Here is a 26781-nt window from a genome sequence, read left to right as displayed (position 1 = left end):
GTTGTTTTGGAAACATCAAGCAGGCAGGTCGAGCACTAATGTAGTCCCCCCATAATGCGACCTCAGGCAGCTGTTGCACAGGATCATTGAGTCGTGTTGGTCCTCAGAGGGATGCACACATGTTTGAAGGGCAGGTCAGGATCACTGACCATCTGACAATGCTTCTGTGCCGCATGTGTCTACCGTTAGTAGTGGTACTGGGGATTCAGGCATTTTGTTTGCCAGTGGGGGCATGAACTCCCGGCAGGCCGGGCCTGCCGGGAGATGCATGGCCACCACCGTCAAACTTGAAGTGTGCCGGTCAGGTAAAAATGCCAGAGTCGGAATTATCAGCATTTCTACTGGACCAGTACACTTGTAATGAGCCCCAAGTCTACCATCCGTCTGTGATTCTAGGGCTCTGATTATCCAGATGAATCTCTTAGAGAGGTTCAGTTGCGATGACTGATCCATCTGAACTCGAGCCGTCTGCTAAATTCGCACCAGAGTTCAATGGTGATTTCACACCGCCACCGAATCTCGTGAGGACTCATAATTCTGCCAAATCCCAAATACAGTCTCAGGAGAATAGCTCAGCTGCAACGTGCTCGCCTTGGAAGGGAGATGACACAGAGCAACACAGGTTCGATCCCCCGAACGCACTTAGAAACCTCTAGGCGTTAAGTGCATTATAAATAACCTATCATACAGGATTTGCTTCTACTCGAAAGTTCGAGGTTCACCCACCATTAACATGGCCATTTTGAAAAAGGTTCTGATGCCCTCTTGAAAGTAGGTGACATGTCAAACTAAAAACGAAATACAATGCATTGAGTAAGAAGTGAGACTCCCTAATTGTGTGTGAAGCGTGAGTGTGATATTAATAATATGCACTTTGGTATTTCGCCCTGAGCCTGGAAACCCATCCCGTTTCCTGTGACTTGGAAATTCACTTGATATGTGCTCTTTTTTTTAAGACGTTATTACCGTTTCCTAGGGATCAGCCGCTGAAGCAAGCCAGCCATTGTAGGCTAAAATATTTCAGACAGAAACATTTTTGAATTAGTCACGCAGCACCTAAGTATGAATTCAGGTTTGAGAGTAAAAAAAAAAAATAAGCAAGGCGCCAGTGCTTCGGAAGTCACATACAACACGTACGCACTGTCTGCAGGACCAGCGGTGACCTGCCAGGGCATCTTCTGAGTATGCGGTGTGGCAGGAAGCTGGCAGCGCGTGGTCTGCTTGGTGCTAGAGAGAACTGACTCATGTAGGCTGGGGCTGCCCTACATGGTGAAAGGGTATGTCACAGCAGCAGCAGCAAGCTGTTCTCGATTCGGTCACTTCACAGCACCTTCTCGTTTCAGTGAGTTTTGGAACTGTATTGATATGTTACTTCTATGTGAAGCACAACAGAAAAAACAAGCATTTGCAGAGACAATAGTTTTGTACTTTGTTGTTTATTGCATTATGTATTCAGCATGGGGGAAGGAATGAGGAATGACAGCGCAATGGGGAGGAATGGCAGTGCAAGGGAAAGAATGACAGGACAAGGGAGAGGAATGATATGATATGATAGGTTATTTATAACACGCTTAATACCCAGAGGTTTCTAAGTGCGGACCCGGGGATCGAACCTGTGTTGCTCTGTGTCATCTGGCTTCCAAGGTGAGCACGTTGCCAGTGAGCTATCCTCCCAAGACAATGACAGTACAAGGGGGAAGAATGACAGCGCAAGGGGGAAGGAATGACAGCCCAAGGGGTTGAAGGAATTACAGCACACTGGGGATGGAATGACAACACAAGGGGGAATGACAGGACACGGGGGAAGGAATTACATCGAAAAGGGGGAAATAATGACAACACAAGGGAGGCAGGAATGACCGTGCAAGGGGGGGGGGGGTGGAATGACAGCGCAAGGAGGGAAGGAATGTGCTTGCATTACCCTTGATGCCAAGTAAAAAGTGCCATGTCACATTAGCAAAGAATATGCAGACTGGCACTATTAGTGTACGTTTAATGTAGGTCATTCTAGACATGCAATAGCACCTATCATGTTTGCTTTACCCCTTATGCAAGGTAAACATACTTTACTGTGCATCAAGGTAAGGCAAAAAAACATGCCATGCCCGCAACACCCCCCACTTCTTGCATGCATGTATACATAAAAAAGCATACCAACATACACACATAGCATTAAAAAGTACTTACCTGGGCGCACCCTCACTGCGCACTCCGCTGCCACAGAGGACTGGTTGGGCCACCGTTCTGAAGCGCGGACATGCTGACTGACAGAAGAGGACTTCTCTCCTGTCAGTCAACATGTCTATGTTAGCGCAATAATGAGAGGCAGCAGACCATGGCTTCCACGCTCTACTGCCTCTCATTATTTCACGCTCCATTATGTGCTCACGCTCTCCTGTGTGCCTACAGTTGCTCCGTTCATGGCAGGCGAAGCAGCACCCCATTGCTCTACCTCGCTCTGCCGTGAACGGAGCAACTGGAGGCACACAGGCGAGGCTCGGCATATAAATACAGATCAGTGCAGGCTGAAGTAAAGAGCACCTGATATGAAGCCTAAATCCCATTGGCAAAATTCATGTAAGACCCGCAATCATTGGTTCAAATATTTGAAGGCCACTTAAAAGTAACAGATTGTGCATTGACCATTGCATCCCTAGAGCATTGCCAGTTGCCATGCCAACTAGACCCTTTTTCCAAAACACCATCCCTCTCTCTTTTCCCAGTAGAAATGGTTGCAGCATTCTGGCAATGCTTTGCACTGCCAAAATGCCCCATAACCAAAAATCAAAGGTAGTTGACGTGGGGCCAGAAATGGCGCCAGGGTCTTTCAGGCTTATCAGCTTTTTAAGTGGTCATTTAGGGCTTCAGCTCCTCAGCTGCATGCCCTTCTCTGTTCTGCTGTAAAGAGGACAATAACCATGTCCCTTGATAATCAGCATCCCCACAGCACTTGAATTACTTCATTGAGAGTTTCGCCACCCAATCAAAGCACACCCTGATGCTATGAGCATGTACACATTCAGAATGAAAGCCACATTTGTATCATTATGTTGATTGTGGAAAAATATAATCCAGCAACTAAGACTTTAAAAATGTTATTAAGTATGAGCAACAAAACAGTCAATTTTCCAAGAATTCTTCCCATTCCTTACAATGTATTGTGTGATCATATAAAGGTGCCATCGATACAAAATTGCACCCCTTGAAACTGCTTGTGCCCCGTAAAACGTATACACTTTGAACTACCCTCTATCAATGCATTTTTGTTGCTGGCCTATGGAGGCAGGGTTTCCCAGCTGAAGGTAAGGGGATCCCCAGACATCATTTTGAAATGGACCTCCACCCATCTTCAGCCTGCCGGGCCACTCCCATATTTACAGTCCCAAGACTGTGGCACTGGGAAGCAATTGTAAAGGAGAAATGTTTACATAGCACTTAACTCTGCAATTTCTAAGCACTCCCAATGTTGGAAGATATGGAAATGGGGAGAGGGTTCGAGGGAGAGGGTGACTGTGCCCAATGTCCCACAATGTAGACAAACCTGTAAGTCAGGTCTATAGGAGCCAGATTGATTAACGCACTGCTAGCAAGGTTGGTTCTGTACATTTCCACATACCACTTGTTGGGGTACCTCGGTGCAGTTGGGGCACATCACTGTTAGCTGCCTGGAGTGATAGAAGTGTGGGACAATCAAAAAGAAAAGGTGGAAAAAAGATTGAAGAGCGGTACCCTAACATTTGCAGAAACTGAATGAAAAAGTTGTTTTTTCATCTTTTACATCTTGTAGTGGGTTAGCTGCTGTAACTGTCCAAGAGCGTAGTACTGAGGGTGGACATCTGCTGCAGCTTTAACTCAAAAATGTAAATTCAGAAGGTGATATGCCCAAGATCACATTGATAATAGGTCAAGAACGCCTGAATTCTGAAACCGGTTTTAAAAACTCTGAAACTGAACACATGTCGATAACACCTACTGTACTTCATGCGCTCACCACAACAGTCTATCGGGTTGTGGAAGTAGATTCCACTCCAGTGCGCTGGTGGCGGCTGGAAATGCCAGGCACCAAACCTGCACCTGGAGAATATCTGATTGGACTGACAAGACTCATGTGGGCAGATCATGGCACTCAGAAGCCCCATGCACTAATGCAACTACTCATGGAGCCCACACATGCCCTAGTTTGAAATGTAAGATGCAAAGTGCACTGACTGTGAATCGCAACTGATTGGACCGGATGTATATTAATTGACCTTTTCACAATTGACCTCGGGAGAATTGACCTCAGGAGAATGTACCTAATTTAAAAGGTCAATTAGGACATATATGCAAGGGGGAACCCCCCCCGCAAACCCCCACCCAATCCAAAACCCACTGCAGCCCCCACCTAATCCCCTTATATTATTTATAATCCAAAACCAACACAATACATATATAAAATAGCAAAATATAATATCAAGGTCAATTGTGCAGAAGGTCAATTAGGGCCACTATAATTAGGTCAGTTAGGAAAAAAGGTCAATTGTATAAGGTCAATTTGGGTAATACCGATTGGACCTGCCTCATTATTGCCTTTAATTATTCATTCATTCCTTTTCCTCCCTAATCAACAACCTACGTCCGATAATATTGACCTCAGATGAATTCACATAAAAAAAATATGGAATGCAGCTCGAAGCCCACTTGCCGCTTTCTTCCATGTTGCATGACCAATGCTGGATCTTTTGCATTAATAGGTGAATAGCCATTAAGCTCAGATACTGGATGTTGATGTTGAATATTTCTCAGCAAATCTTGGTGTGGAACATGTTCCCATCCACTTTCTTTCTCCTCTAGTCCCACCTCAGTACTCACAGTTATGTCAAAAGTGATCACAGTAGCTTGGAGCCTGCAGGATGGCTCCAATTTGACCCTATTGAAATCATCCCTCCAAATATCTTGCACTGACTTCGTTACAATGCGAAATAAGACAATGCTGGTGTTTTTGCAGGTGTTTTCTATGGGTTAAGCTTATCGCCGGACTGTTTTATGATATGATATGATGTGGCATTTATAACGTGGTGTACACAAGTGTTTCTAGGCATAAACAGAAAGGAGGTGGAAACAAGGGAGGACCGGAAGAGCGACCAGAAATGGGACATAGCCGGTCCGATAGCACAGCGAGTAGAGTGCTCGCTTTGGCATCTGTGCAGAGCCTGCTGACACAGATTTGAATCCCGGCAGAGCCAAACTCAGCCTTTCATCCTTCTGAGGTCGATAAATGAGCACCACACACCGTGGGTAATAATAAGCAACGCTCAGATAGCGGAGGGTTTGTAGCTCTATATAAATGCTAAATTATTTATTTATTATTATTTTCCAAGATCCTGACAATTTTGAGAAATCTTAAGTAACAGAGTTCCAAATGGTTCCTTCAATGTAGATGGAGACAGACTCTCTTTTTATTTGTATATGTTGATGGTAGTGACAATAGCCGAGCAGCAATATGGTACTCCTGGGCAGAGAGCAACTGAGCTTTTTTTCTCCAGTAGAAGGCATATTAAGTCGGTGCAATGATTCCAGATTTTCAGAGGCATCAACCACTAAACACTGTATCAAGGGGTATTTCAATGGAAAGTAGTGTAGGCAGATCTACTGCTGTGGTGTGTACAAAAAGATGGCTATATAAATCGTGTGTAGACTTTTTAGGTCACTTTTCACAAAGTGATCCAAAGCTTTTTGAATTCTGGCCTCAAGCCAAAGTCTAGAATCTATGAGGTGGGCAAGCTCCTCTGTCCAACGAGGACACTACAGCATCAGAGCATGTAAAGAGCTCAGGATACCATGAGAGAAAATGATATCAAGGAAATGACCATTCTTAGGAACAGATTGATCAAAGGCTAAAGGATAACCCAACGTGTTGCATACATCGACAATCTCTACCAATGTGATAAGGTTCATTATACAGCCAGACATTAAAAGCTCCCTCTGGATTGTCCACAAGGCTTTCTGGGGCCTGGTACCGCTCTACCTCCAACTTTCTCTTCCAAAACATCTTCCTTCTCGAGCTCTTCGCTCATCCACCTCCAACTCTCTGATGGTCAGACGCCTCTCCAAGCAGAGAATTGTGGGCAGATGTATCTCCTCGGCTGGGTCCTCCCTCTGGAACAGCCTCCTTGCCTCTCTCAAACTTGAGCAGAACAACCTCTGGTTCCGGAAGCAACTCAAGACCTTCCTTTTTGCTTCCACTTTTACTCTTCCTCTCCCCTGCAGATGCTCTTGACTGCTCCATGCACTGGTCACCTGGTCACCCTCTGAACTTGGGCCCAGGCTCCTGCATGTCCAGTTGCTCTTGCACTGCCTACAGGTTCCCCAGCATTTAAGGGTCTGTATCTGAAACCCTACGGTCCCTTCTCTCTGCACTTATGAGCCACCCGCTGGCTGCACTTCCCCCCCTTATCCCCTGCACTTCTCCCCTTCCCTTTTCCCCACACTTGCGTGATCTGAATGACACAAAGTCTAGAAGGATCATTGTTTGGAGAAATCTGAATACTATGTTATACTGCCATGTCTGTTGTATTCGAATTTTCCAGTTTACTGGATTAACACACTTATTTAAATTAGGTAATTAAAGACTTCAGATGCAGCAAAAAGAGCAGAAAGGATTTTGCTGCATCAGCACCATTTTGGAAGTGATTCGCGGCACAGAGGAGGAAGCACAGGAGCACACCTGCGTTGTTTGCTTCCCCTCTCTGGGCAGGGAATGTGTATGTACCACCTCAGGCACATCATTCAGAGGTGGACTGAGAGTCAGTGATGGCTATGGACTCTGATCACTTTTTAGAGTGTTCTGAAAGCAGGCAGAGTCATTCCTCAGGCATCAGCAGTGGGAATGGTGGAACAGTGTTTATTCATGGTGGCCACCATTACTGATAGCCGCGGGCAGAAGCATCGCAATGGAGGCCTGGAGGGGGCGCTGTAGCCCTGGGTCTTTTGGTTGTAACCCCGGATTGAGTCTCAGGGGCGGAAACCATAGGTCTAGCTAGCCCAAAGTCCCGACAGTGCCGACAATAGCCAAAGATCTTTTCCAGACCTAGCAACCCCCATGGCAGCGGGGTGCACATACACATATGACGACGATTGATTCTCATTATCTGTATGGAGCAGATGTAGTCACAGAAAGCTGTAGTCTGCATGAGTTGCCGTGCCTAGGTTCACTGCAGGTAGATAATGAGAAGAGTGAGTCTGGCAAAGTGGACGCCGGCTGCTGAGGCGAACAGCGGCGGGCTCTTGCTGCGGGATTTTGTGGCATCATCAAAATGATGCTGTGTGTGGGGTTCTCCAGTTGATCAGCATCATCATAATGAACCTGTGTGTGCAGCCAGTGCTCGATGCTGCAGGCCATCTTACCCTTAACATTAGAAAAGCCCGGTCTAGTGCCCTCTGCTTGGAAACCTTTATCGTCTTAATTAGGCCGGGAACCATTTATGCCTCCACTAAGTGGCTGCGAAATTTCGCTCTGCGGTGTATCATTGATAAAGTCTATTAGGACAGCTCTAGTCCATCGTCCAGAGGTCCCCTATACTGTGCAGAGGCAGGCCAGACAGGTGGTATGTGCCATGTCTATGGAACACTCCGCCACCAAAGCAGAATAAGAACTTTTGGCGACGCTCTAAAATCTCCCTTCTTCTAAATGGCTGCCATTGTGTGATGCAAGGGTCATGTGCTTTTTTCCACAATTGCTGGGAGGACACCCCATAATATTCTTTAGTGTGGAGAGCTGTATAAAGTAGCATTGACAAACCCAGTACGTCTGCATGTTCACAAACTGGACATTTTGTTTTTAGTAGTTTCCAAGAAAGCACTTTAGTCATTTATTTTATTGGGTTTTGTAAAACCGCTCCAGAGCCCAAGCATGATGTTGTCTTTTTGGCGAATGTTTGAAGGTGGATCTTTGGCCTTGTTAGCTTCCGAATTGTGTAAGATAGTTTAGTTACATTCTGTCGCCAGCCTTGGCGCCAGCCAGGCACCTTCCAATGGACGGCCTGCAGGCACTTTGGGCAGCGTGCCCTCCCGGCTGCATGTAATTGCAGGTTGGAGACATTTTACATACAAGGAAAAAAGGTTAAAGTTTCATTGAATATGCAGCAAATTATTAGAAAAAATGACGCTTCCACTTTCCAGACTTGCATTTCTTCCAACAATTAGGAATTATATTGGAATAACAGAATGGTGGGAATGAGGGAGAACGAAGGTCACATTGTCCTGCATTGCTTCAGTGGATGGGCGGCAGAGGGGGCGGTGTGGGAGGGTGTAAAGCATCAAACATAACCAATACCAGGGGAATACTCTGCCAGCTAAAGTCATGCTACTGTAGAGTGTCTGGGAAGATTAACCCACAACATTCAGTTGACATTACTGTATTTTTCAAATGAAAAGGTTCAGCTTGATACCATGAAGGAAGTGATGGCGTGGGTCAGGTATGTGCTGCAGGGAACAATACAATTTTCTTTTACTACTGCACAGTGGCTAGGAGGGAGGATGCATCTGACAGATTATAATTATAATTGGTTATTCATAACGATTAATATCCAGAGGTTTCTAAGCCCGAACTGGGGATCGAACCTGTGTTGGTCTGCCAAGAGGAGCGCGTTACCCAGGAGCTAACCTCCTGAGATTCACTTCTGTCATTGCGGAGTGATTATTTGTGCACTATTTTTCTGAATCTGGCACACACTCCACATGCAATCAAGATGAATATAACAGCCTTTTGTACTTTGAGACAGTGTGAGACTGCAATGCCTGTTTGTATTTGAGGCGTTGAGTGTCCAGGGCTGTAGGTGTCTTGTTGTGATTGACTATGAGAGCTGCCTAGAGGCAGGAGAGTTAATAATAATAATTTGGAATTTTTATAGCACTACGAACCTTCAGTTATTTGAGCGCTGTTTATTATAATTACCCACACACAGTGTGTGGTGCTCATTTATTGTATTGAGCACAGAAGGATGAAAGGCTGAGTTTGGCCCTGCCGGGATTCGAACCTGCAATCTCTGCGGATGTCAAAGCGAGCGCTCTACTCGCTGTGCCACTTGCCGTTGGAGCTGACCCATACTGTGGTTATCTTTGCTATCACTTTGCAGATGGTTGGTGTTTTCCTAGGCCCTGGGGTGGCAACAGTGCGTGGTATAAATCAACAAGATAACATTAGCCAGGACTGTTGCCTAGGGACTGTGAGAGGCTGAAGTGAGTGGAAACTAATGGCAACTGAGTAGTTTTACTTTTTTTCATACTCTTAATATTCCTACTACATTTTACAACCATTGCCGCAGTTCAGGAATTGTTCGTTTTCCAGGTAAATCGTAGCTCTTCCTGTACATTGAAGCTAATTGAGTCCCTAGTGCGCTGGTAAGCAGTACAATAAGGGGCAAGAGTTCTGCTTTCAGCTCCAGTGTGGGTGTGGAGCGTGCTGCGGGGAACGCTTGCTCTGCCTAAGGAGGCAAACTTTGAGAAGTCGTCTGTGGAAGCGAGAAGCATTTATTCATAAAAATGATGCATTTACTGTGTTCGTCTTAAAACCTTGACTAAACATTGACAGCCAAATAAAATAGCCTACTTCTTTGATCTATTTATGCTATTGGTATTGAAATAAACCTGCTTCTGCATTTTGATGAATCCCAGCTTTGTACACATAGTCCTCACGAACATAGACAACCGCTAGCTTTGGCAGAATGATTTTGCTATATTAGGCTTTTCCCACCACCTCATCAAATTTGAGTTTTTTGAAAACATGTAGGTTACTATTGCAAAATCTAGTGCAATACATGCAATGTGTTTCATTAAACAAGGTGCACTTTTAATGACTTTAGAGCTTTATATCATGTTAGCGAATGTGAAAGAGTTTCTGTATTATGCATCCTGTTGCATGAAGAACAGGCATGCTATATAAATTATCGTTTACTATTCTGTGATCAGCTGATAGAGAGGGTGGGCCTCATTACAACCCTGGCGGTAGCCGTGCCTGTAAAACAGGCACAGCTGACGCCGGAGTTGCATTTTTTCCAGCGCCCAGAAATGAGCAATTACCGGGTCATTACGGCCTTGGCGGACCCGGTATCTGCCCATTCCTGGGCGCCGGAAAAAAATCTTCCCCATTCCCATTTGAGCCCCATAGGGCTCAATGGTAATGGGGAAGCCGGATGCACAGGCACCGTTATAAACGGTGCCTGTGCACCCGAAATGCTGTGCTCGCAGGTGCCTTTCATTCTGCCAGGGCAGACCTGGCGGAATGAAAGGCACCCGCGAGTACAACTCAGAGTTTGCAAGCTCGTAATGAGGCTCATAATGTGTATCTATGACCTATATAGAATGAGTTAAAATTGTTGATAGGCCTACACTTTGTTAAATTGTCATTTCCAATAGAAATTACACAAAGAGCACCTTTTCCTCTTTAAATCGAACCTCAAATTGGTCAACTTATTTGAGGTCTGGTCAAACCTAAAATTCATGTTAACACAGGTCTCGGCTCTCTTCGGAGAAGGAATGCAAGTGTCAGCCTTCTGTAAAATACCTTACCGTTAATCAGTGAATAAGCCATTAAAATAGATTAACTGATGCAGCTGTGAGTATTCAGAACAAAAGAGCTTGTTTACAAATAACAGGAAAATTAAGCTAAATGTGAGCTAAATAGAAGATTCAACTCACTTCTGTGGCCTTGTGTTTTTAAAAGGAGGGCTAGGTCAAAAGGTTCAAACATCTGGTAAGCCAGGAACAGATGAATACACACATTCTGAGCCTATATCTGGCAAAGCCATAAGGTATCATCCATTAAGTGTCTGCTTCATTAAAAACAATCTATGAAAATAAGACCTCACAAAACATGTAAAATGCACCAAAGAAATGCATTTCAAGAGAAAAAATAATGAAATACTTTATCGCCTCTAATTTATTAACTCATTGCTCAGTTAAAAAAAAAACAAGGCTTGATTTGAATTCAGTGAAGTGGTCTGATCCCATGCATTTAGAAAGGATATATTAAAATGTATGAATTATTTATCCATTTGCATATTTAATATTTCTGTAATGTCTGCATCAATAGAAACATGCAAAATGTCACTGAATTCCACATTGTCTTGCCATTCTAAACGTATGGGTCTAATTAATTGAATTGATAAGGAAAAGACATATTTCAGTCCAATTTGATCATAAATCCTGAGGGAAGGTTAAACTCCAGGTTACATGCATCCTCTAATAACCTGGCAAAATACATTAGGTCAATCTAGCATTCTAGGATTCTAGTGGGTGTGAGTGAATGGAACCTATTACAGGTTCTATCCAATCTGCTGCGTCAAAAAATGCTGCATGGGTGGTGCTTGAAGGGTATTTAAAGTTAAACGCAAGGGATGAGGAGAGATTGTTTGGGGAAGCAGCAGAGGAAGAAAGTGTGTTTGACAGAAAACAAGTAGATCAGCGTTCTATCTGGAAAGATCTGAGGTCTTTTCCAAGGGAGCTGAATCCAGAAGCTCCCCAAGTTAGAACCAGATTTTCTAACAGGGATTTGGGAGCAGGGCAACAGACAGAAAGTAAGAGCTCATCTGACTGAGTTGTCTTGACCTGGTGTATGTCCATACCTATGCTGAGCCTTTAAAAGATATATATAAACTGTGAGTACAGTAACCCCAGTGCATTTTGATAAATGTCCCAAAAATTAATTAAATCGCTGACAGCAATTGAAAGTTATTTTGGGGAACCCTGTTTACAAGCTATGTCACTAAATGAGGACTTGGCCTGTAAATGAAAGTTTGTAGAAGTATATTTAAAAAAGGATGCCCTAGAATCAATAAATGCATGGGTAAAATTACTCTCTGGAAGTAATCAATTATTAATTAATTCCCCAAGTTTAAACAGGAACACATTATATCTGGGTTTGATAGCATTATTTACAATGTGACTCATAGATTTCCAGGGATCGAAACAATTCTTGACATTTATTTACATAATAGTAAAACTCAGACTACTCAAACTCTACTCCTCATTGTGGAAGAGGAAGAGTTTAGTTTCTCCACTTCATACTCACGTAAATAATGTCAATTTAAATAACCAACATACTTTTTCCAAATAACTTTGGACAGAAAAGAAAGGATTCTCCTTTAACTGGACGCCAAATGCCAATTAAAGTAACTTGGGGATTCCTTTTCGATTTCAGTTTTATAATCTCTTGCTTGTGTGACTCTTTCGTTTGGCTGTTCTGCATGTGACTGAATATGAAAACAAGTTTATTCTTTCTGAGACCAAATATAAGCAACATATTACAATGTGGTAATGGTACATTGATGGCGTTTCCTAATCTGGATAGGAACAAGGGACCAACTTGACACCTTTAATTGTACTGCAAACCAACTGACAGAAATAAAGTATCACATTATAGTAGATTTCATCCCCAACCACTCAAGGACAATTTGCCTCATTTGGTCAATATCTGCAAGTTCGCACAATTACAATCGCATTCAAGACTATAAAGCACAAGAGTCTAGATCAAATACTTCTCTCACATGGCTATCCCAGGCATTTGATTAGAAAATCAAATAAAGGAGCTTGTTACACCCTTAGAGAAACCACGATAAGCCCAAAACAAAACAGAATTGGATGGGTTGGTCAGTGTTTCTGCATTTAATCCAAACACTGAGAACATTAAGAAGATTATTAAGAAATGTGGCTATTGGTTCAACAAAGCCTTTGAGATGAGCCCATTCGCATGTTTGCTTTAAGAAGAGCCAAAAACTTGAAAGAAGAACTAGTTAACTCACGTTATTCTACTTATAGTTCTACTGAACCTTCTGACTCAGTTAAGTGGACACTGCCCCTGTGGTATTTGTGCATGCTGTCAATTTACTAAAACCATGAACATTTTTACAATAAATGATAGACAGTGGCACTTGAATAGTTTTACCAATTATAAAACCAAAGAGTTTATTTATTGCATAGAGTGCCCATGTAAATTACGCGACATTGGACAAGCTAAATGAAAGGTGAACATGCGGGCACCGGAACACTGGCCAAGGAACACATTTAAGATCAACTCTTTTCTGTTCGTTTAACATTACTTGAATAATGGCCACTCTGAAAATGATGTCTAATTGTGGAATGTCAACAGAGCCTATCCAGGCTCAGACATTTGACATCAATCTCAACCACAAGCAATCAGTGTGGATATTCCAAATGAAGTCGAACCGGAAGGGGCACAATGAGCAGATGGAATGGTTAATCTAGGGATAGGGAACATGGAACATCCAAATAACATTTTGCACAACCAATCTTTTGATAAGCCCTGACTTTGGTGATATTTGATTAACTAGGTACCTCAGCAGAACAGGATAGACAGTATAATTAAAATGCACTAACTCAAATATTGCACAATATTATCACAATAAAGTCAATGTTAGTATACCTTCATTAATTAGTTTGTATTGAGATTTAAACAGCATTTTCCATCATGACCTCATTTAACATGTTCCCCATATTGTTGCTTTCAAACAAACATGGTGCATGCCATACCATCCTCTGAATGCCAAAAACACATGGTCCAGTAGTAAGCTTTTTTATTCATTCCCCTTTTAGCCTTACATTTTGCAGAAGGGTGACATGAAATAGTCCATTTAACTTTGAACTTAATGTGTTATACCTCTATAGATTCATTGGCCCACATGTGATAGACTGAGCACCACTTTGCAAAAATCAACACATAAGGTCGGCTGTGTGCAGTCGCAGAACGATTTGTCGACAAGAATGCATTTTGGATGGGGCTAAGGCCAGGTACGCTCTGCACATATGTATAAATTCAACTATTTTTCTTGAATTAATATATGAGAAACATTTTTTTATTTTTAATGTATTTATGGTTTATCAAAACCTGTATACATATATAAAAGAAACACACAAATATCATAATACATTCACAATACAGTGGCAGACAAAGTTACGATAGCATATAAATAAGATACATTCCTAAGAATATGAAGTAAAGCTTAGATCTTAGAGCTTTATTAAGCTCTAAGCTTAATAAAGAAATGTTCTAACAACTTAACTGTGCCAATGGTGTCGACAATATCTACATTGTCTCTGGTCCCTTGGAATATTAGATCTAGCAGTCAGAACTGCCAGAGAAGGCAATAGATTAAAACGCAGTCTCATAAAGAATAGTCGCTCTTGACGATGAGTAAATTTGAGCAAATATTTTATTAGCCTATTTCTTACCTAATTAGGATTACTGGTGAGAACCGTAGGGTCACGATCGAGCAGAGGCATAAGATTTAGATTGGAATTGACCCATTCAGTTAAAACCGCACATGAATTACTGGAAATTCAGTTGTGCAGCATTACAAATAAGGAATGAGCAGGAGAATTAAAGATATTTTCAAGTAAGGCAAAGATTGTAATGAATTAAGCCCCAATTAATATCTTATTATACTTAGAGGAACATAATATGGCAGGTGTAAACAACACCACAACCATTTAAGTTCAATTCTGGCCCAATCAATACTTGAATTATTAAATCCAATCCATACAATAGGCATGGCAAAATTGTGGCTTTTATAATAAGTGGCAAGTGAGAAACGACCACATTTTCAATCTATTCTTTTTGGTGGGGCTGAAAAAAATTCAGTCTGGCAATTGTTGCTTTGTGAAATACAGAGCCTAGATCCTTGCATTTCTTAAACACATTGAGTTTAGGTAGAATCAAAATACAGTTGAAATTTTGTTTTTCTTTTCTTGACAAAATGAATGATCAGGACCTTGTTTTTTAGATGCATTAATCCCAAGATCCAGACCTCTCAGGTAAGAAACAAGGGAATTAAGGGAACATTGTAGACCAATTGGAGTTCGATTTAAAATGGTATAGCCTCAAAGTACTGTGGGTGAACGCCCTTGGAGGACCGAAGTCCGAGGCATGAGAAATGATAAGAGGGTTTTAGAATGCGTGTGTGCATTTTAGCCAGTACAAAGATAGGTAGGTATGGGTGGCTAAGTCCCTGCTAGCAGTTTATGGAGATCTGGCTAGCAGATGGGTGCTGGGATAGGCTGTCAGGAAAGAATGTCAAGGTGACTGATTATGAGCCCAGGTAGACCGCATATTTTCATGGGACTCAGCTGCATTCTAATGGCAGAGGTGATGTTCGTTGTGGGTTCGAGTGGTGGATTATTGCAGATGTATGGTGGGTATATGACCATTCCCGGGAGGGATACAGCTATCTTCCATAATGATGGACTGCGATACGTACCAGTGGGTCATGGTTGATGTGTAGCTGCGATGAGGGAATGCAAAGCATACCGGTAGATCGACTGGAATCCTTCTGTGCATGCTCCGTTCTGTCTAGTTTTCTCCTCAAGTGACTTCTCGATACCCCCTACCTTCTTGTCAGGGAGTGACAGTGCAGCTATGAGTTGGACTAGGTCAGTCAAGATGAAGAAGTAGCAAGCCAGGTCTTGAGCGCCATTAGGAAGGCGAGGTGATGTTCTATGAGGCAGATGCTAAAAGGGGCAGAGTTCCGTATGGTGGGAGCTTGGAAGGAGATGGAAGATTCCCCTATTCTGGTCGATTTGGCGGTTTGGATGACAAGGAGGAGAGCTGCACCTGATCTCAGGTTTCTTTTGGACCTGTAGGGTGTGAGCTTGTGTTGTAAATAATCTGAGCCTGTGTGGTGCAGAACGCTGTGAGTGATGCGCATAGTCTTGAAGGAGGACCGTCCCCCAATCAGTAACCAGTGAGGGACACAGAGGGCTGGTGTGATGTGTTCTCTGGGGCCGAGGGCAAGAAGGAGCCTTCTGGTGTTTACTAAGATGAGATGCAGGGGCCCCAAGTATAGGGTGTTAGCATAGTGCAGGCGTGAGAGTATGATGGCCATGATTGCAGTGACTGCATGGGAAGGTCAGGTAGGGGAAGGGGTGTCAGAGAATTCGTAGTTGAAGAAAGCAGGATTTTGACACTGAATTGACGTTATTTATTTATTTTGACATTTATATAGCGCACAAAGCCCGGAGGCATCTAGCCGCTTTTAGCTTAAGAGATTGGTTACATTGGTTACTCACAGAGGTAACGGGTTACATTAGTTGCTTGCAGAGGTAACAGGTTACAGGCAATGCATGATTGACTCGCAGAGATAACTCACATTCATTACAGGACATCTGAACAAGAGAACTTCACCACGTGGTAGGGTTCTCAAATCAAAACATGCATTTGGAAGTAGTTAAGCAGAGACATATGTTTGGGTGCGCAGGTTGCTAAGCCTTACCTCATGGTACAGGGGCTACATCAAAACATGCATTTGCGAGTAGGTAACGAACGTCATTAGTGTGAGTGCACACATTGGAAAGCCTCACCTCATGGTACGGGGGGACTACATCAAAACATGCAATTGCAGTTAAAGTTTCCGATCTGAGCATTTGATGCATCCAAGGTTCTTTACTGTGTTGGAGGTAGCGGGGGTGGGCCTAGTGAGGGTGGCCAAGTGGTGGGCTGGAGGAAGAGGGCAGTTTTCCCACAGATCATGATTTCTGATTTTCCATGGTTGAGAAGGAGGTGGTTAGTCATCACCCAGTGGTCGAATCTCTGAGGCATGAAGCAAGGTCGAGGGCAGTGTTGGAAGGGACGTTTGTGATCTTAACAATGTTTTGGATGTCATCTGCATAGTTGTACCAGGAGAGGGTGTGTGAGCAGATGATAGCGGGTAGAGGGCTGCAGTAGAGGTTAAAGAGCAGGGGTGAGAGAAAGGTCCTCTGTGGTACTCTGTTGGTTACATGGCACAGAGACGAGGAGAAGGGAGGCATGTGCATTATGTGGGATTTGTTGGAGAGGAAGGGGGAGATCCACTTCAATGCTGCACCGAGAGGTCGAGAAAGATTAGTGCAGCACAAACCTCAGATTCTGAGGTTCTTTTGAGATCATACCAGATGCAGAGTAGGCACGGTTCAGTACCTCGTAGAAGTCTGAAGCCGGATTGGGTGGTGTAAAGGAGGAGGTTAGTTTCTGTGAAAAGGCATAGCTTGGTGTAGGCTGTTCAGTCAATTAGTTTGCCAGGAAACAGTTCTTTGAGATAGGCCTGTAGTTGGTGGTAGAAGGGGGTCAGGGGAGGGTTTTCTGAGCAGCGGTTAGATGCAGGATGTGTTGAAATCTACTGGGAAAGTGCATGAAGTGATATACATGCTAGGATCGATCTTGCGATGCTACCGCACAGGTTGAGGAAAGTATTTCTTCAAGAAGAGAAGGGGACAGGGATCTCCAGAGGATCCTGGAGGATGGCTGCAATCTACTAGCTTTAGAAATTCAGGGTGTGACATAGGAGAGAAGAGCGGGCCGGTGGTTCTGGGACCCAAGACATGGAGGCAAGGGAGTGTGGTGGGAGCGATGTTATTTTGGTGCCAATGCTGGTATTTCTTTCCAGGGCTATGTTGTGGAAGTGGTCTGAGAGAGTCACAGAGTGCTTGCATGTGGGAGGGAAAGTAGACAGTGCAAGAGTGATTTGGGGTTTTGAGGGATTTGAGAGCTTGGGAGTGGGCCATCTGGTGGAGGCCCCATGTCTGTTGGGGAAGGGTCTGAAAGGGGTGAAAGGCCTAAGAGCTTCAGAGAGCCATAGGTCAAAATGGCTGATGTAGAGCTGACCCAACTGGAGTGGTAGGGTGGGTAGGGATGTAAGTACGGAATCAGCCAGGTCTGAGGTTACTTTGACCTTGTTCCATAGAGGGGAGCTGAAGGTGGGCCTTGGGGCTGACAGGGAGTATGGTGGGTTTACAGTTGAGAGGGTAAACAAAATGGCTGCATGGTCCGTCCAGCCTAGTGGCCGAGGTGTGAGCGTGGTGATCAGTTCAGAAGAGCTGAAGATTGAGTCTAGTGTGTGGCAGGAAGAGTGTTTGGCTCTTGAAACTAGTCGTGCCAGATGAAGGGATTCCAGGTTTTCCAGGATGGATCGTGTCATAGGGTTATGTGGGACTTCAAACCATATATTGAAATCCCCTAGCATGGGGAGGAAGGGGTGAGTTACCAGGATGGCAGCTAAGGAGTCACTGAGGGGTTCAGCAACATTTCTGTTATAGCCCGGGGGTGTGAGTCTGTGTAGGTGTGATGAGAAATTTCACTAGGAGGGATTTGCAGTCTGAGCTGCAGGCTTGTTCCTCAGAGTGTGAGATGGAGAGTTGGAAATCTTATGAAAAGCTGGGAACTTTACATAAAGAAGTCGCAAAAAAAACATTCAATCTAAGGATGATCACGTGGGAGGATATTGATGGGATCACCTCAGACCTAAAAGGGAGATACATTTGCAGATGGTCTCTACATTTGCTAAGCGTAATAGTGCCTCCACGTATTACCTGAAGGGAAAGTGCCAAAAGGAAAACAATGCAAGAAAAAGTCTTGGTCTGTGTAATGGTCTGTGTTTGAAAGCTTACACATGGCTAGTTGTTAAAATTCCGTACTAGTTCCTTTAAAAAGACTTTCATAGGTAAGGTTTTCATAAAAAGGTATGCAATAGCTAAAGATGGATGAAAAAGTTAAAGAGGCAATTACGGGGTCTTGCTATAGCAGAGCCTTTTGCATTTGCAAGGCCTCTTGGAGATTGAGAAACTTCTAGTTGTAAGAGGAAGTCCAGAGTTTGAATGAATTTGGGTGGATGGGAAGGCTTCCTGGGAGACGGGGGTAATAGCTCACCTTCCTTCCATATCCAAGTCCCACCCACTCCCAAATAAAACAGAGGATATTGAATTTCTGCCATCTTACTGATCAAATGGAACACCAGATTAGAGGTCAGCTGGAGCATATGCTTTTTTTGCGCACAAAAAAAATGTAACCAAAGGGGCAGATTGCCAGCATATCAGTAGATCATCTAGGTTGTGGATCGATGTGGAAGTGCAATCTTTGCAAGGTTTGAGCCTGCCAGGTCATGGTTAATCACTGCACAAGGCTGGTTTGCCACACTCAGGGCAAGCCCTGGTACTCTACTACTTGGATGCTGCAGAACCTAGCCCCCAAGAAAGACAGTAGCAAGACACCTCTGGAAGCGGTGGGTGTTTCAAGCTCAGAATGTAGGCCTTGGGACAGTGCATGTGCCAGTCATCAGAAATGTCAAGCCCCAGAAAAGTGAAGCAATGAGGTAATAGAAGAGCAAAACATTAGGGAGGGGTTTAAGTTTCCAGGGGTCAAAAAGTTTAGATACCATCTCTACTGTAGCATTATATTTTCTTTCAAACATCCACATTCACCCACCCAAAGCCCCACCACCCACACTTTCACAAGTCAATTACTTACCCATCTAAAATGAGGCCTCACCCCCAGATAACAATCACTAGACTCTGCACACAACTTATCAAGCCCTCCTTGTCGCCCCACCCAGTCTGAGCTCCCTTGAAAAGCATTCCGTCTCTTCATTTAATCAAACACTGTAGAGGATCAGAGACTCCATGGACCAACCTTTTTTCTTTTCCATCAAGTAGTTTATGAGTTTATCCATCTCAACAGCACACACATATCTGTTTTCATCCAAAAGACTTAGAAGAGTCTGGATTCCTGGTGGATACTTTTTCCTATATCAGCAGGAGCGGAGCGATCACGATCACACTCTTGAAGATGACATCATCTGCCATCTTTGCAGCATGCCTTGCAATTTCTTCCTGCTCCTTATCCTGTAGTTCCAGCATATAAAATAGATTGAATATAATAGGTATGATGGAAAGCTACAAGATTTTACAAATTCCTTCCATAGATCTGCAATATAAAGATTAAACAATGCTGGTGCCAAGACGCATCCTTGGCGCAGCCCTAGGGGGGGGGTACACATTGGGTTTGTTAATGACTATGCTTAAGAAGGCGAATTTGAATTTGCGTGTCCATGTATAAATGGGTGAGGATGCTTTTAGCCGGCTAGGTGGACATTTCCAACTTTCCAATTTACTCCACATGGTCTCATGATTTACATTATCGAAAGCCATCGAAAGATAAACAAAGATCATATTTTTGGGGTACTGATGATGGTTAGCTTGGGATAGAAGCAATTTTAGTATACAGAAATTAAATGCAGTGCCAATACAGTTTCTAAAACCTGATTGTCGATGATTCCAAACTCCGCTATGCAGGGCCCAACTATTGAGCTCCCTGAGAACAAGGGTGGAGAAGATTTTACTTGAAGTTTCAAGTAAGGCTATTGGCCGATAGTTGGTTCAGATTTTGGCCCTTTTTTATATAAGGTCACTATGTGGGACTGTTTACATGTGTATGGAGTTGATTGATGCTCCAATAGGGAACTGAACAGTTTAAAAAGAATTATCGCACATAGCTGTGGATTATCCTTAATCCACGGCAAGGGTAATAAATTCAATTTAAATACCTCATTCAGTGTGAAACCAGCGACCAGTTCAAATATCCAAATGTTTTGGTCCTGAGGAAGTCAGTTACATTCATGGTCTATGACGAAACATAAATATCAGAAGTCAGCGGTATGCTACATCGACCAATCGAAAAGACCAATCAAAAAATGACCTGACTAATTCAAAAATATACTGATTAGTAAACCACAACTAGTTTGTCGACTTTAAGCAATCAATGGGAATTACCCCATATGAGAAACTGGTTGATTTATTTACACAATGTATGAACACAAGAATTTCATACCAACTAGATGAACTGTGTAGATGGTGCTGTACTGGTAGGTGCACAAGTGGGAGGTTTACAATGACTAAATGCATTTACATTCCTCAATATGTTAGGTACCCATTCGTTTCTGATTTGAATGTCACTTGATTTATTCTACATTTCTTTATTTGAATGCCTTTTTTGTTTTTTGATTGTTAGTTAATTCCCAATTTACCTTTTCTTTCCTTTTCTGTATGCATTTATGAAGTTTAAAAAAAAAATATTAGGTAGCATGAGGCCGTTTGAAGCAAACTAACTTTTATAATATCTCACTATCCCGAGATACAGATGCCAAAAAGATGGAGGTTGCATTTTTCCCGTAAACGCTGCTAAAAAATGGAACTCCTTTCCCTTGGCGTTACGATCACACCCCTCCGCCTGGTCCTTCCGCAAAGGCTTCAAAACTTGGCTCTTTTCTCAAGATATCTAGAAGAACTACAACCTACAGCTCCTCCAACTGCGCTATACCAACGATCCTGTGCTTCCTGCAATTAACTGTATTTACCCTATCCTGAATTTAACATCTATGCTTCACTTGCGCAACTTGTAACTACTGTAACCTAAATGAACATGTATCTACTGTAACCACATTCTTATGTAACAGCGCCCAGATGCCTCCTCGTTAGGTGCGCTATACAAATGTCAAAATAAATAAATAAATAATTCATTAAATATGTTCTTAAATACAGCTATAACGTTTTTTAAGTTTATTATATCATTCAGATACATTGTGTCTAATGTTGTTTTGAGTGATAGTCAATTGATTGCTTTTTATAATATGACACTCATTGTGTACTATATAATGGAAAGTGTGAAGAAGTGGAAGCACATTATTATTCCAACCAGGACACTTTTTTTGAAGATTTACTTTTTTGATAATTTAGTGTGACTCTTTAATGCACAAGATATTTTGCTCTCCAAAAACAAAAGCATCAGCCCTGAAGCCAAGTCATTTGAATATTAACCATGTTAACCCTACATAACATTCTTGTATGTGTTGTTAAGCTAGAAACTAGTAGGGTCCAACATTTTAGAGTTGAATTAGCCCTAGAGAAAGAAAGTTCATATTTTTCTCTGATGCCAACACTTGTCAGTGTTTTCAGAAAAAACTAAGTGAATTGTATTGTTGAAAAATGTATTCTAAGAATGTTTTTAAAATTTGTGAAACAATTGACGACAAGTGATGTTTCTATTGGATAAGATTTTAGTCTTTTAACTAGAATAGATATTCTGATTTGCTTTTAGACATATGGATGTTGTGTGTGTTATGACTGTAACCAATAGTAATAACAGGAGGCAGGTTGCTTTTCTTCCTGTAGACAAACTTCCACTATTTATATGGAATTTTGTGGATGACTTCACCAGCATTGTAAGTTAGCAGACCAGCTTTAATTTCTTGATTTATTATTTTAAATAAAACAGAACATTCAGATTAAAAACAGCCGTTTAGCTGCCCCTGATTTTAGCATGTGATTCTCATGGTGGGGTTTATTAGATTAGGGATAAAGATCTCTGTAAATGAATCAAATGTTAGAAAAGTATGTATATTCCAAAGACAAAAATCTTTGCACTATTCCACAATTTTTCTATACATTTGACATATTAAAAACTAAGAAATGTTTTATTAGTACTGACAATGAAAGAAAAATATAAATGTAAATTTTTCTTGATCTTTCTCTAGAATTATTAGAATGTGCAGGATGAAAAGTTCTCTGAAGAGAGCAAAATTAAATACATTCCAGGATAGCCGCTACATTTGTCCACCCTGGTTGCTGTCAACCCTCCTCCCAAGTCGTTATTAAATATGCTGCTTCATGCTCTCCACTGCTGTCTATCAGGGTCACACCGTCACACATTTTTTTGTTGCACTTCTACCTGTGAAGAGAGTAGGTCGGGGGAGCTTCCCACGCTCTGGCTGCATATCTTTGTGCTTTGACAGCTGTGAAGGAGGTCTTGTGGGCTGTTTGGCAGGTACTTGTGTCTTGCCAGGAGTCTAGTTTGCGCACTTCATTCATTACGTGGATTTGTAAATTGGCAAGTGTATACCATAAGAAAATATACACCTGCAAAACCATCTACATAAACAATGCTGTGTGCAGGTTAACATTCCAGACTAATCAAAGCAGAAAACACTCTATACCTTGTAACACTCTATACCTTGGGACCAGGGTACAATTTGCCCCTCAGCCTCTCGGCCCGCGGCCAGGCCAAAATCGTCCCTGGAGAGTGGGGGCCGGTTTCTGGCCATGCCTGGGCCGGTTTGGGAAAAAAAAACTTTTGAAAAAAATCCAAAAACATTTGGAGAAAAAAAAACACCTGCAACAGAATATTTCATCAAAGCAAGGTAACTCATCTTACCTTGTTTTGATGATTGATTTGCATGCATGATGTGTGCATCATAGATTATGATGCACGCATCATTCACATGCTGCTGCAGCATGCAAAGTTGAGGGGCCGGGGCCATTGCCGGGCCGGCAGCTGTCACTGTGCCGCCACTCCAGGGTTTACGGTGCCCCCCTGGAGTGGCTGTGCTGTTGTATTAGTGATAAATATGTATTAGTATTATTAGTGATAAACGACCAATTTGTATTTTGCCTTTCGCAAGTTGTAGCAATAGCATGGTTTTTTTTCTGCCGTTGTTTCTGTTACGATCATCACAAGACATTCCATCTCGGTGTCCTAAGTCACTTGATAAAATCCTTGTGCCTAAAAGCTTCTGTATAGTGTAGAAATATTTGACCATAGCACATCAAGTGGTCATTGACTTCATTGTGCCACAATGAATGCTTTGTTGTAATGTGTCTATCTTTCCCATCTCCCTGGTATGCTGTTCAGGATGTTTGTTTGCATGTATGAAGTAACGAGTGCTCATGTGAGTGTGCTGCTTTCCCTATTTTGCCAACCTCTGAAGCCTGAAAGTAGATGCATGCAGGCTTGATATGTGGCCAACTTTGCACCAGACCTGCAGATAAACTTAACTGGTCTGCTGTTAAATCTCAGTTACCAGTTTAATGGTGTACACTACAGAATAATTGCTCATTTTACTATAGTCGATATGATAGCCCAGTAGGTTGAGCGCTCGCTGCTGCGATGTGTGTGTGATCTGCAGGTTCGAATCCCAGCAAGGGCATCTCAGCCTTTCATCCTTCTTAGATCGATAAATGAGTACCAACACAGGTTGGGTGATATTGTATGCTTATTTGTTGTATAAAGAAGAGCTTAAGCATAGGTGCTATGCAATAACATATTATCATTTGGCCTTGGACGTCTGCTTGCATTCACAGTAATTTGACAATATGGATCATACACACAGCTATTAATGATATATATGGTGATCCATTCTTGTGGGAAATGTATATGACATTAGTGAAATCATAACCGTATTTTTCGTACTGTACTTGGGAACAATGCTATTTGATGCCACTTCCTGTTTTGTCAAGGGGTGAAAGATTGTGTTTCATCGCTTCCCGGGATGTCACTTTGGGGTGGGGGTCAAAAGACATCACAATGTCATCAGAGGTCAAGGGTCGTGAGGCAAGGGGTGGGTCACTTTCTTGAGGCAAGGGGTGGGCCACTTTTTTTGGGTGTCCGGGCCTATTTCTTGTTCCAGTCCGACCCTGCTTGGCACTAGCCAGAAGAACCTCAAAAAGATACAAGTTCTGCAAAATAATGCTCTCAGAACAGCCCTTAATATCCCTCGACCCAACCACATCTCACAAACCCGACGAAATACTAAATGGCTCTCTGTCCAAGATAGGATCACCTTTAGAACTCTTATGACCACCCACAGGTGCCTTAAAAACTCAACCCCGAAGTACCTGATGGACAAATTGTCTAGGAATCAGTCCACCAGACCCACTAGAGCCAACTATGCCCATTGCTTGAAGATACCTAAATTCAAATTTAGCAAAGCTGGTAGCACCAGCTTCCCGGTGCTTGCTGCCCAATCCTGGAATAAGCTACCGCCGGCACTAAGGAACAACTCCACATTCCTTTCATTCATGCATAAAGTAAAAGTCTGGCTGTTTGATCAATCCAACTAACATGCATGATCATGACTTTCTGACTTCCACCTACTGACTATGCCCACAGCTCTAGAACGCCCCCCCCCGCCATTAGTTGGCCCTGGCGGCTTTCTGCAAACTTTATCTGGAACTATGTTATGAATCTTGTACATAATGTATATGTCCTCTGCTTGTATATATCTGTATATTACTATATCTATGATTGTATATATTTCTGTATCATTGTTGTAACCTATGTTGTAACCTACGTTAAAGCGCCGAGATACCTTTGGGTTGGGTGCGCTATACTAGCAAATAAAACAAACAAACAAAACAAACAAACAAAAACTGCTTGATCCCATAATCTTATTTGGGGGCTATTCTAATTGGTATGCAAGAGACGCTGGCAAGTGAGGGCTCTTCAACCAGAACTAAATAATGAGTAGGAGAACATATATGAAAAGGTACGCTCTACCTACGGCACGTTATAAGAATACTGCAAGTCAACAAGTAGTTTGGTGACCATAAAGGGGAATAAAACCAATTTCCTGTATAAGTACACAAAATTCAAAGTTGACTTATCATATCTTTCTATCTTACGAATCCTGAACTTGATAATAAAACCCAGCAATGCCCTCCAAAGGGATTTTCTGAAAAATGTCCCCATGTCAAGATTGTGGATTTTCATAAAATAGAAGCTTGAAAGAAAGTAATGTGGCGAGAGAGTAATGCTTCAGTAGCAGCTGGAATTATTCTCAGATTGTAGCCTTTCGCTCTATGTTCTGACCCAGGTATCAGATGTTGTGACATCACGACTCATCCAACTGCAATAAGGTATTACAGTTCTGTAATGATACTGCTAAGTAGTGATGTCACAACTGCACTTTGACAAGAAAAAGATGTGTAGTTTTTAGATTTAGCTGAAAGCCGGCAATGGCATATTTTACAAATGATTCCTTTGTACATGGGCTTTCGGTTTGGTACACGGATAACTACGTTCTCCTTTTCCTTCCTGGCGTGCATGCATTGAAGCTTAGTGCACACATCCTATCTTAGTGTTTTCTTTATGCTGCACTTGTATCCAATCAGCTTGTTTGTGTCCCGCCACGCACCATCCTTTCTTAGGCCAGCATTATATGATGCAGGCACAAGTAAACCAAAGAAAACAGAAGAGCTCTATAATTTATGGTCCTTTTTGCAGGCTGAGTCTCAGTTTTTCTCTCAGCCCTAGTCATTCATACCAGTCATTCTCCTTCATACCAGTCCTTCTCATGTGTCGAAGTCCTCCTTCATTACAATTCTTTTGATTCTCCACAATCCTCATTCTCTTTCACCCTAACCCTTCTTCTTCATCCTAGTCCTTCTCCGTTTCATTTTTCTTCCCAGCACTTCTCCTACTTCTCCTTCTTCTCCTTCACATCCTTCTTCATTGCAGTCCTTCTATTCCATTGCAGTCATTCTCCTTCTCTTTCCTCCTGGTACTTCACCATCTCTGTCACCCCCGTGCTTTTCCATCATCACATCTTTTACCTGCATCCCAGTTCTTCTCCTTCTCCTCTTTCTCCTTCTCCTTTGTCCCAGCCTTTCTCCTTCATGCCAGTCCTTCTCCTTTTCCTTTCTCTTTGTGAAGGACTAGAAAGTTGTTCAACCCAGATTTCGTCCAAATCCTTCTCTTTCATTCCAGTCCTTCTTCTGCTCCTTCATCCCAGTCTTTCTTCTGTTCATTGCCACAGTTCTTTTTCTTCGTCTCAGTCCTTCTGCTTCACCCCAGTCATTTTCCTTTACCCAAGACGTTCTCCTTATTTCATCCCAGTCTTTCTTCTTCATCCCAGTCATGTTTATTAATTCTAGTCCTCCTTTGCCCCACAGCCCTTTTCATGGCTCCCAGTCCTTACACTTCCCTTCTCCCAGTCATTCTCCTTAATCCCAGTCCTTCTCCTTTGTCCCGGTTCTTCTCCTTTACTGAATCTGCTATGTTCTTCTACTTCATCCCGGTCCTCCTCTTTAACCAAGACCTTCTCCTTATTTTATCACAGTACTTCTACTTCTTCGTCCCTTCTTTTTCTTCTTCTGACTGGTCCACTTCCTTCTTCCTCATCGAGTCCTTTGACCTCATCCCATTTTTATCCT

General features: G+C 42.6%; 1 protein-coding gene and 1 long non-coding RNA gene across 2 annotated transcripts in view; one reads left to right on the top strand and one right to left on the bottom strand.

The window, feature by feature from the left end:
- The window catches only part of SLC2A1 (solute carrier family 2 member 1), a 1088583-nt gene that overhangs the window by 566955 nt on the left and 494847 nt on the right, over nucleotides 1-26781 (bottom strand). The gene's annotated exons all lie outside the window — the stretch shown is intronic.
- On the top strand, nucleotides 1130-22086 carry LOC138473698 (uncharacterized). Its single transcript, XR_011268861.1, has 2 exons — nucleotides 1130-1342; nucleotides 20936-22086. It is a non-coding gene; the product is annotated as an uncharacterized lncRNA (long non-coding RNA).

This window comes from Ambystoma mexicanum, chromosome 8 (genome assembly GCF_040938575.1).
Source record: "Ambystoma mexicanum isolate Mex_15411 chromosome 8, UKY_AmexF1_1, whole genome shotgun sequence".
Taxonomy (NCBI): domain Eukaryota; kingdom Metazoa; phylum Chordata; class Amphibia; order Caudata; family Ambystomatidae; genus Ambystoma; species Ambystoma mexicanum.
Note: the sequence above shows the minus strand (reverse complement) of the source record. Positions and strands in the feature narration are given on the sequence as shown.